This window comes from Pteropus vampyrus, unplaced genomic scaffold, assembly GCF_000151845.1.
Source record: "Pteropus vampyrus isolate Shadow unplaced genomic scaffold, Pvam_2.0 Scaffold98, whole genome shotgun sequence".
In the NCBI taxonomy this organism is placed as follows: Eukaryota; Metazoa; Chordata; class Mammalia; order Chiroptera; family Pteropodidae; genus Pteropus; species Pteropus vampyrus.
This window is the reverse complement of record NW_011888879.1, coordinates 2,705,576-2,717,340: the sequence shown is the minus strand read 5'-3', so window position 1 is coordinate 2,717,340 and position 11,765 is coordinate 2,705,576. Positions and strand designations below refer to the sequence as shown.

The following is an 11,765-nucleotide window of genomic DNA, read 5'->3' as shown; positions in this document are numbered from 1 at the left end:
AATCAAAAACAGACTCACAAATATAGTGGACAATTTGGTGATGGACAGAGGGGAGGGGGTTTAGTAGGCTGAGAGAATGGGGTGAAGGGTTAAAGAAGTACAAATTAGTATCTGATGGATGGTCACGGGGATGGGGAGCACGGCATAGGGAATGCAGTTAGCATGAATACGTTGTCTAGGTGGAGGGTCAGGGGAGAGAGGGAGTAATTGGGGGGATCATTTTACGAACTATATAGATGTCTAACCAATATATTGTATACTTGTAACTAATTAAAATAAATTTTAAGAAAGAAAAAAATTGGTAAGTCTACCCACAGATCTGTTTCCAGCTATTTAAAAATTTTTTTCATGTTTTTCTAGTCTTTATTCATTTATAGACATGTTTTCATAGTTATAGTTTTATATACTCCTTCACATATACATGATTTTCATACTTCTTATTGTTTTAGTAATTAATGTTTTAGTATATCTGCATATAAATGATATACTATAAACCTCTTTGTTGTTTTTTATTGAAATTCCAAACATTTACATTTCTTGGTATCCTACAGTAGACCACAGTGAGAATCTTCACATTAGTAGTTGTTGGATTTATTTCACAATAAATTTCCATGAGTGAGATTGCTTGAGATGATGCATATTTTTATGATTCTTGAATCATGCCAATGTAATGGAATTTTAAGCATAGATCGTAAAAATAAATTCAAAGGTAGTACAACTTTATTTTCAGATATCTGACGCTCTTTCAGGTCTTGCTTTGCATAATGTTTAATGATCCTAGCAAATAACTCTGGCTTCTGTTTGTTTTTTTACAGTTCCTTCCGTTATAGGCTGAAAAAAGAGTTGATGAGCCCTGAGTTCGTACATTCAGAGATTGAATACTGACACTTGCACTAGATTTACTTTTGGCGTAAGTATTCGCTAATGCTTATATCATATAGAGCAGAAACAGGTGTGTTGGAGAGAATTATTTCTCTTATGAATATGATATGTATAGAATTGTTGAAAAACATATAAAGAGTTAGCATTTAAGTGGGAATTAAAGACATACATGAGTAAATACTTGATTTACAAAAAAATAATTATAAACTTACATCATTCTAAGTTAGTTAATTTCTGGTGCTTGTTTGCTTGCCTTATTTTATTTCGATATTATTGGTATCTGCCTATTCTACTTTTTCACAATTTGTTTCTTATGTCAGCTACTTTATAACTTGCCATATTTCGATCACTTTTATTAGTTTCTCTTCAGGGACAAAAAAGATTTCAACATCTGAGTGGCTTCCAACATCAAACATTTGTTCCTTTTCAATGTTATGTGAATGCTGTGGGTGGGCTGTACCTCTCCGTGGCTCGACTGGACTCAGTTCAGCTCCACGTGTCTTCTCATTTGAGAACCCAGGCTGAATGACAGCCCCTACCTGGGCCATGCTGCTCTCATGGCTGAGGGCAGGAATAGAGCGAGAAGCATGTGTTCTCATTTAAAGCTGCTTCATGGAGATGGCAGATGTGTTGTCCACATCCCATTGACCAAAGAGTACCACATGGCCCAGCCAAAAAATCCATGAGTCAGGGATCTCCACTCACTCCATAAGATTCCCAGGCAAGTCACAGGGACATGATGGGATGGGATATATTGCAGGAAGGGAGTAAAGAGTTGGGATTACAGTTCACTGACGTAACTATTCTTTTACAGTTTGGTGTTTGGGTTGTTTCCAAATTTTAACAATTACACATAGCATTGCTCTAAACAATGTTGAACAAATTACAAATAGCATTACTCTAAACAATGTTGAACAAATTGCGTTTATTTTCCTGGGATATAGTTTCTGAAGCTGGTTTTCTGGGTCAAAGGGCATGGATTGCTTATAGATCTTGTTACATGTAGCCATATTGCTCTATGCAAAGGCTATCAGTTTAGCATTATCATTAATATTTAAGTATACAGCTTTCCTTATATCCTGCTAGTGCTAGGTTTTGCAATTTTCATTTTGTTAAGTTTCAACATTGTTTACAACTTAATTTTTATAATTAGTAATGATGGTATTTTAAAACAAAAATGATTAGAACTAATTGTATTGTTATTCATCTGTTATTGAATAAAACAGGGCCCCTTTTCTTTTTTTTTCTTTTTCATTCTTTTTTTATGAAAAGTGTTTCTATTTCTCAGAGATGCATTCTCACATATTTACGGGTAAAATATGATGTCTGCAACTTTTGCAAATTTAAAAATATAGAAAGTATGATAAAATGTAAAAAACTGTTAAGTTTAAGCTAGGTGGTAGTATACAAGTGTTTATTATATTGTTCTTTTAACTTTTCTGTATGTTTGAAACTTGTATGAAACAGCTGAAAAAGTTAATATTGTATTTTTTTATTGCTGTAAGTTCTGTTCATATTTCAAATCTGGTTAGCTATTTTTTAAAAAAACAATGCGTTGTTCCTTGCACGTATTTTCAAGCTAACATTTCATTTCCTTAAACGTGATAATCATAGTTATTTTTTAATCCATGTCTGAAAATTTCAGTCTCTGAAGTCTGCACATCTGTTCATTCTTCTCTCTCCGGTTTAGGCTGATTCTCAAAGATGGTTCCAGGCTTTCTGTGCCCCTTTTATTTTCTTGTTTCCAAAAGTCATTATAAAAATTACTCATTTACATCCTGTCGCTGTTTTCTTGGCCCCACACTTTTCTCTGTAATGTTTTGTAAATACATCTTCACCCTGACATCGAAACAGAACAGTAAAAAAAGTGAAAACAAGACATAGACTTGATTTGAGGTTTTATATAACTTATCTGAATTAAATCATAGTAATTACTGTGGACCTGGGTAAATGGCTGAATCTATTCAGATTGCTGAATTTTGTTGCATATTTTCAAGTCTTAGGAGAGGGGATTGATTTTTTGCCTCCATACGTAACAGTAGATGGCTTTAATTCCGTGGTTTTCAGATTCACCTATTGCAGTATGGTTTATAAAGCAGAAAATCCCAACTGAAACTTAAGAACCAGTCTTTCCTGCAGTTTCCCCCTCAAACTGTAAACTAAAACTTTTTATTACCAACTGTAACCTCTCACTCGGTTTACTTCACAAGTGTCACGTTGCCTGCTACTACACTTATCATTGGCTTCTGCCTAGAAATAATGGTATCTAGACATACCTATAAATATTCTTGGTTCTGTTTCCTCATGTGAGGCTTTGAGACTTCACAGCAAAGGCAAAAACACTTGAGGAGACATGAGAAATCTTCAGGCAGATTGTGTGTGTATGTGTGTGCGCGTGCACGTTGGGATGGGAAGGGGTGCTGGCATTTGGGAATGACAGTTGGATTTTGCAACTGCCGTTGGGGTGCAGATGCCTCCCACCTCATTTAGTGGAGGAATGTCAAAAATCCTCCTCGGAACTGAAATCCATTCTCTGTTTTTAGACACAGGCTGATAAAGCTTGTAGGAAATATTACAGCTTGCTGGGAAGCAAGTCCAAGTGCGGGACAAGCAAGCGGATGTGCGAACCAGACATCAGTGTGTGAACAAGAGTTTATTTGAATAATAGTAGTTGCTGACTGCAGAGTGTTAAGATGTGTATTTAGAAGATTAATAGTGTGTATATTAAGATTCCGATTAGTGTTGAAATGTGAGTTTGAGTAGATTAGCCATGAAAGTCTTCGGATTTTTGTTTCTGAAATGGTTTCTGATTTCAATTTAAGTTCATTTTGTAAAAGTCTTTTGGGATTTCTTGCAAATTTCTTTTGGGTGATGAGGACCCATTGGTTTATGAAGTTTTGATTTTCTAATAGGTAAGTCTTTAGGGAAAACGATTCTGGGACTCCAAGTAAGTGAGAATGAAGATGCTTTATGTTAATATAGACGAAACTGAGTAATTACAGAACAGAAACTTTTACGATCCTGTGCAGTCAAATAGTAGGATACTTGTTTATAGTGAATCGTTACATATTTAGGTTGAATTTATAGGATTACTGCTAAACTCTTCTCACACTCTTGTCGTGCTCATTGGACATGCTTTCTTAAGCTGCTCGTAGTTTTAAAAACAAAAGAAGTGCTTATCCTTGCAGGGTGTTCTGCTTCACTGAATTCTGTATTTTGGGAGAGTCGAGGCTAAAGGTGTACAATGTATTGAATGTGTATATGACTTTTCGGTCTCGGATTTCCGGTCCCGCATGTGGGACCCTGTACAGTGTTGCCCCAAATCAGATTGTGTTACCCTGTCCACTCCCCCGTGGAAACCTTCCCCTTCCCCCAACTTTCTCTTTTGTTTTCCTTCCCTCTTAGCTTGTATGTTGGCTACTGGTGGAACCCACTTACGTGGTACTGTGATCCGAATATGCTCCCCCAATATTCTGATGTTGAATCTGAACCCCCAGAGAAGATGGTATCAAGAGGTGGGGCCTTTGGGAGGTGATTAGGTCACAAGGGTGAAGCTTCATGAATGGGATTAGTGTTCTTATAAAAGAGACCCACAGAGCTCCCTAGCCCCTTCTGCCATGTGAAGATACAGTTAGAAGTCTGCCTCCCAGAAGAGGGTCCTCACGCATGTTGAAACCCTGAACTTGGACTTCCAGCCACCAGAACTGTAGGCAGTAACTTTGTTGTTTATAAACTATCCAGTCTGTGGCATTTTGTTTTGGCAGCCTGAATGAACTAAGACACGTGGCTTAACCCGAAGGGTGATTGTCAGGTAAGAAGTCGTAGTTGTTTACCTAAGATCTGTGGCTGCTAGACTGTTAACATACCTGCATCCATCTGACTCTTTCAGCAACATGTTCAATGCAGCCAATAGCTTTTTAGATATATGACAAATTTGTGGTTCTTTTTAACTTGTCGTTTGTAATACAGTAATTAGTACACGTTTGCCGATATCCATGAGTCGTCCAAGGTTCTTTATAAGGAGGGCAGTGGCAAAAATCTGCTACTTTTCCTCACGTCTCCTAGCTTGAGATCCCCAAGGAGAGCACGGGCAGCACACTCTGTCTTGCCGGTGTGCTCAGCTGTCAAACACAAGCGCGTTTTGGGGGCGGCCACCAGACTGCATTTGGCTGACAAATTGTAAGCTTGGCTTAACTACTTATCCCCAATGACCTTTTAGATGTTTCTGCTTTATTGATTGTGTTTGGCTAGGTGTCCCTCAGCATGCGTTTTTGTGCTACTGTGACATCCAGTCCATTTTTTAACTACATGACTATTTAGTATCTTGGATGTACCTGCTAGAAGGAAATATCGTTATATGGATAGAAATTTTTGGTTAATGAAAAGGAATACTCAAAAAGAAGAGTTAAAAAAAGTAATTAATATTTAAAGGACACTGAATAGGCAGCAGAAGTAACAATGCATGCAGTTGTATTACAGTAGGTAGCGTTACTTCATTTATTCAGAATTTTTGAGCAGTAAACTAATTTGCCCCGATATTAGGCCTTTTGGATTGAGAATGAGCTGAGTCCCCTTGACCGGCTGCTCAGTATAATTTCTCAGCTAGCTTTGGTCACTCCTGGTCGAACTCATAAAATGAAGTTCCTTAACAGGCAAAGCAAAAGACCAGACCTGATAGGTAGGCAGAAGCCTCTGTTTGCACCCAGAGAGAACTCTCCAGCTGTTCTGAAACATCTGGTCTGATTCTTATGTCTCGACTAGACTTTTCCTTCGCTGAAGGCAAGGAGCTTTCCTGGTGCCCCCTGTGATAAGGTATACCTTTTTGCCTTTCCCTGTTTGTGTCATTTGCTCTCTTTACTACTTTATTACTTTCTGTTCTTCTTATTTTCTACTTTATCTCCCCTCTTTGCCAGCCATCATTTCCAACCCCCCCGTCCCCCACCATCCCATGTGTAAAGGAAAACAACAGCAACAAACCCCTGGATTTTCAAGTGTTTTGCCAATCCTAGTCCTAATGCCTCTTCGTCTCTGCTGTGTCTGGGTGGGTCAGAACTGGGGTATAATCTTGGTTCCCATCCATTGCTGTATTTTGTTTATGGGGTGGTGTTGAAAGAACTTCTCTACTAAAGCTAGCTCCCTTTAGCTGTATGTGTTTTCTTTTGTTAAATGGGGACCTTGAGTTCTTACTAAACAGATTCTACCAGTTGTCTCCCATAATGTATATTTTACTGGTGATTGAGTACGTTAAAATGATATTTTTCTATAATTACTCTTTGACCTGGAAAACCAAATAGCTACTTCTTTGAATGGAATTCGAATTGCTGCTGGTATGTGTACACTTTAACTCCAGGTTGATTTTAATCACTTTGATCACACATATGTCTAAAAAAGCAACTACCCATTAAAAAGGCAGCACCATTATGAGGTGACTTTGGCTTGTTACATGAGAGTCCCTTAGGCCATGTAAGATGAAACCGCTCTGGGCAGATGTGTAATGGGCCAAGTCCATTTTGAATTTCTGCAGACTTTCCAACCATCCCCCATCGTCACCCATGTGGTTTAGTGGAAAGTGCACGCCTGTGGAATTTAAGAAACTTGAGTCCTAGTTCTGCCACTAATTAGCTATTTTGGGTTTTGGCAAGTTACTTAGCCACTCATGACTCAGTTTCCTTGTCTTCACTGTAAGTTAGTTGGTCTAGTAGAATATGATTTTCAGGATCCTAGCTCCACGCTTCTTTGACAATTCCAATAGTTCTAGAAAACTTTTCGTTCCAACTCTGTGGTTGAATTTGTGGTCAGAACAAATAAGGAAACTTCTGTGCTGTCACTCTTCTCAGAAGAAACTACTAGTTGTCCGATTTATTTTTGTCCAGGAAAAGATTCAAATGGCATATTTAAATATTAAATTTAAACTTTTCTCTTTTTGCAATCATAGTTCACTTTATTCGGTATGTACCTCTGCTACTTCCCGTGAAAAACGGGGCTGCAATGTATACGATACACTCGTTAACTGCATTCATTTATATTAATACTTTCATGTGGATATATTTTCAGAGCCTCACCCCGATCGTTGAGGTCACTTTAGACAGTGTTAGGTGTTGCCCTGACAAAGATCGGAAAACACTGGGGTGAGAGGAGAGGTGGAATTTAGCAAAAATTCTTCCGTATTGTGGAAAAGGATGCATGTCCTGCTCTCTCTCTGTTCATTGCCCTCTGCAGAGCATCACCGGCGATGACAGTGCAGGCGAGACTTCAGGATCTCTTCCCGGAGATGTGAATTTAATGGTGGGTACTGCTGTAACTGTGTAGGTCTTGACAATGTTTGCGGGTTGCCGTATGTTGCGTATGTGCCTCCTTGGCTTCTTCTGAGCTGTGATTTGTAGACTCATGAGAATTGCAACATCATCTCCAGGGTCTCAGGTTTCCTGACACCCTCCACTGCAGATTTCTTTATAGCATACGCTTACTACATTGATGTGTTTTGAGACTTTCATAACTTATTTTGAAATAATTTGAGACACTCAGGGGCGTTTTACATTGTAGGCCGGAAGTCTCCAGTCTAGAAAGCAGTATATGATAGACGAGAGGGAAGAGATTGGGAGATCGGTTAGTGATTTCCAGACAGCCGGAGCTGATGTGTGGGGGCTGCTGGAAAGGAGAGTAGTCTGAAAAAATAGACTTCATAGTTTATATGTTGACTTTCTTTTGATCCTGTTATATTTTGAGTCCTTCCATATTTTTAAAAGCGTACCTTATGTTGCTTACTTTCCACTCGAAGTAATTGGATTTTAATTTAACAAAAAAATCTTTTTTTTTTTTTTTCATTTTTACACTCAGAGAAAGTTTGTTTTTATTGATACCAATTGCCAGTCTTTCCTTTTACTGCCTTGAGACATGCATACTGTTCTCACATCTAGGCCTACTTCATCAAGGATTGGTTCCAAAAGTTTATTTGTAAATCAATTAGCCCAAACCAGGAATTGATTTTCCTATAGAATAATATTAAAGTTAATGCTTAAGTTCTCAGCCGTGTGGCGAGAGAAAGCCCATTACCTCGTAGGTGGCAGAGACTCCCAGCTCCCTACTCAGCCCCAGCAGGAGGAAAAGCTCCAGGCTTCGGAGCCGTGGCCAGGGCTTTGGGCCACTGCCTGGGGAATGCTGCGGGCCACCTGGGCTCCCGTTCCTCTGGGTGCTTTCACGGAAACAGCCCTCAGGGCCCCCAGCTGTCAAATCCATGGAGCCAGTTAAACTACTCTGGGTTCATTCTTGGTTAGCAAAGATGACCACTGAGGGATGTGTAAAGAAAATGGGAAGGTGGAGGAGGAGGTGGGCAGTAGACGTGCTCCTGCGAGAGATTACGTTTAGCTTTGCATGCAGGGTCCATGGTCACACTGCCTGTGTGTGTGTCTCTTCCTGTAGATGCTGTACTGTAAAAATGTCAGGATCATCCAAGGGTTAATAGCACGTTAGGCTCCTATAAGCTATTAGTTTCGTAAGTGCGTTTGAGTCTTAAAAGTCAATAATGTTCGCTATTGGGTGTGTAGTCAGCTCCTGATCACCTTTGCAATTAAAAAAAAAAATCTTGTGTCGGTATTGCCCTGCTTCTTAATAGGCCTAGTGGGGCCTCCTTTTTCCTCTCTTACCTTTCAAGCGTTTTAAATTGTAATCAGCTATAATTTTACTACGTATTAAATGCAAATTAAATCATTAATTTAATTTGCATTTAATACGTAATGATTTAATTTGCATTAAATCATTAAAAACACTTTCATTTTTCGCAATTGATTATCTTTTGTTTACTGGTAAAGTTTTTATAGCTTTCTTGCTATTTTTTTTCCTTCTGGTGGTCTTCACTCATATTTTTCATGTCCTTTATAAAAAATAGCCTGGAGTCTGCACTTCTACTAAGCAACCTCCATTTACCACTATTTGGTTTAATTTGGTTTAGACTAAAGGAATGTTAGCTTTTTTTTTTTTTTTTTTTTTTTTAAATGCTGGTTTAAGCCTAATGTAGTTAGGAAAGTGAGTTTGTTTCAGAACCTTATGTAAGCATGTATTGCATACGCATTCTTTGGTTACAGTCTCCTGGTCTGGATGTTTGTATTCTGCTTGTTCCTTTTCTGAGCATAATTATTGGAGTCCGTTGAATGAGCTAACCGGTGGTCAGTCATGTTGCAAGTTATCTTTTTTTGAAAAAGATACCTGTTTACTCTAAAGCTTCCCTTCGTAGTGACTGGTGGTGATTGTACCAATTCCCAAACTGACTCTTCTGTATTCTGTTAAAGCCGCTTTTGAATCTTGAAGAAGCTACATTACAAGTATGTGAAATCTCTCATACTTGTGAGAAAAATAATCTAAGAAGCTTCCTATATTTATTTTCTTGGATATTAAATTAAATATACAAAACGAAAATTTCATAAAACATGGTTTTAGTTGCCTTTGACAGACAATGGGGAGAACATATGCTGAATCAATATTGCCCATACTTTTCCTAATTGCTTATTTTGCATTTGTAAAAAAATAGATTTCTTATTGAACTCTTCTTGCTCTTTCTTTTGCCTGTATATACTGTCATCTATTTGATATTTATGGATTTTTTCCTCACAAGGTAGGGATCTGCTTTCTACTTGTATTAGTTGTTTTTTTTTTTTCCAGAAAGTTCTGCAGCTGAGCCAGAAGTCCTTTTTATCGCTAAGAAATTGTCAAATATATTATGAAAACAACATACGTGTATATGAATTTATATGAGAGATCTTTTTATTCATGTTATTAATATGCCATGTGTACCATGGACCTTGTACTGATTCATGCCTTTTCAACAAAACTTTTTTAAAAATTGCATCCAGCTGTTATTTTTTTTAAAAAATTACTACTTTAAAGCCATTGCAAATCTGTTTTATTTTCCCCTTGTGTTACAAAAAGCAAGGAAGGTGTTTTCATCCCTTGAGAGAGACACTAGCTTTAGGTAAATAACAATTTAGTCCAGGTGGGTAGAAAAGAATGCTTGTGACATTCTTCAGCTCCATGTGTAACCTCCAAGCAGGAGGTCAGGCAGCAAAGCATTCGTGTGAACTGGTGAAATGTTTTGCATTTATTTACAAGACTCTTAATCACATGACTGATCTCAATAAACTCAACAAGTCACAGTGGTGGAGGAAAGTATATGAGGCATGCAGAACAGTAAACATGGGGACTATACGGGCCTTTACATTTGGCCTTCTCATCTGTTCCCACAATGGAAAGGGGACCATCGGAATCTCCTGTGAGTGGTCATGGGTGGCTCTGTGAGGAACAGAATTATCCCCATCTGTTCCCACCTGCTGCTGAACTACTGGACATTTTGCTCTTTTAAAAATTTATTAAAATTATTGGGGTGACTGGTTAATAAAATCAAACAGGTTTCAAGTGTACAGTTCAATAATGTGTCATAGTATATTGCATTGGACATTTTGTTTTTAAGTTTCAGGTATCCTGAGTATTCGAATTGCATTTTCACCAAAAATTCTCAATTCTTTTTTTCTTTAACATTCTCAACCCCAAACTTCTCTTCCACCATTCCTAGTGTATTCCGAATTTTCTCTGGTGCTGGAGTTGATGACTTGATTTCATTGTTTACCACAGTCTGGTTTAAAGCAAAAGCGTTCTAATAATACCTCCTAAGTCTTGTCATTTTTTAAAATTGTTACCGTATTTTAAAAATTTGTTTAGATGTAGCTTATAGAGAATCAAACAAGGGATGGACAGTGCCTCTAGATAAGAAGTCCATAATATTTTCTGCCCGGAAGCCCGCCACATAATAAGTTCTGGGGTCGATACATGTTTCCTCGTCGTCTTTCCTGCATCCTGCTGTTCATCTCCTCACTGTAATCTCCACCAGATGATAGGCAGAGCTTTCATTCAGACCTGACAGCTCTGCTTTTTTTTTTTTTTATGTCGCAAAGAAAAGATTTCGTGGGCTGGGAGGGTTCAACTCTGTGAATATTGATAATCCAGGTTAATTTGAAAGAACCTCTATTTGATATGCTACTAGAAAAACAGTTTATACAAGCGATTATCTCCATCACCTGGTAGAAGTCTAGGCAGGATAGATTTAATGAGTAAATAAGAATAATTTAGAGTTCGCCTTTTAAACAACTAAGAGGGCTTTAGTGTCTGAAATAAGATTGTTGTTATTTGGACATTTCTTTTTTCGAAATGTCTCTGGAAAATATTAATGCATAATTGCTCGCGTTTATTGTGGGCCACCAAGTATTACTGAGAATTTACTGAGTCACAGATATGGAACAGGGCTGCTGACAGTGAGTAAAGTGCCCTCAGTTGGGGTTGGGGGTTAAGGAACAGACGCAGAATCAGATCCTGTTGACAGAACGGTGAGGGCTGTGATACAGCCCCTGTGATATGCGGCTCCAAGAACACGCTTTTCTCTTGCTTCTTGAGGGATTATTATTATTTTTTTTAATTAAGGCACTGATTAAATTAGGGAAGTAGTTTAAAACTAACATTTCTGGAGTATAAAACAACACAGGGCAGACATTCTTAGGACATTTTTGTCACGTTACTACTTATTTTGTTTCACTGTTCGAATGTACAGACTATACATTTTGTCGTTTAGTTTTTTTAAATTTGCTTTAGTTTAGCTGAATTTAACTTTACTTGAAATGAATAGCTGTCGTATTTAGAGACAGAGTAAATGATAGACACTTCTATCCTTTCTCTCTCACTTGGACCCAGCTGACCCAGTTGTCCAGTGGGATTTTAGATGGTTTGGATGGTTTCTCTTGAGTCCTCAGCTCAAGAGAACCCATAGGAAATTCATTTTTGAAGATTCATCCTCTCGGTGTGAATAAATTACTTGATCATTACCTACTGTTTTTCATTCTTTG

The 11,765-nt window shown here is 38.0% G+C and overlaps 1 protein-coding gene across 1 annotated transcript in view; it reads left to right on the top strand.

The window, feature by feature from the left end:
• The window catches only part of PTPN14 (protein tyrosine phosphatase, non-receptor type 14), a 160,438-nt gene that overhangs the window by 15,043 nt on the left and 133,630 nt on the right, over positions 1–11,765 (top strand). The window contains exon 2 of the mRNA XM_011364531.2: positions 816–910. The gene's annotated coding sequence lies outside the window, so the exon portion shown is untranslated. The remainder of the gene's footprint in view (positions 1–815; positions 911–11,765) is intronic.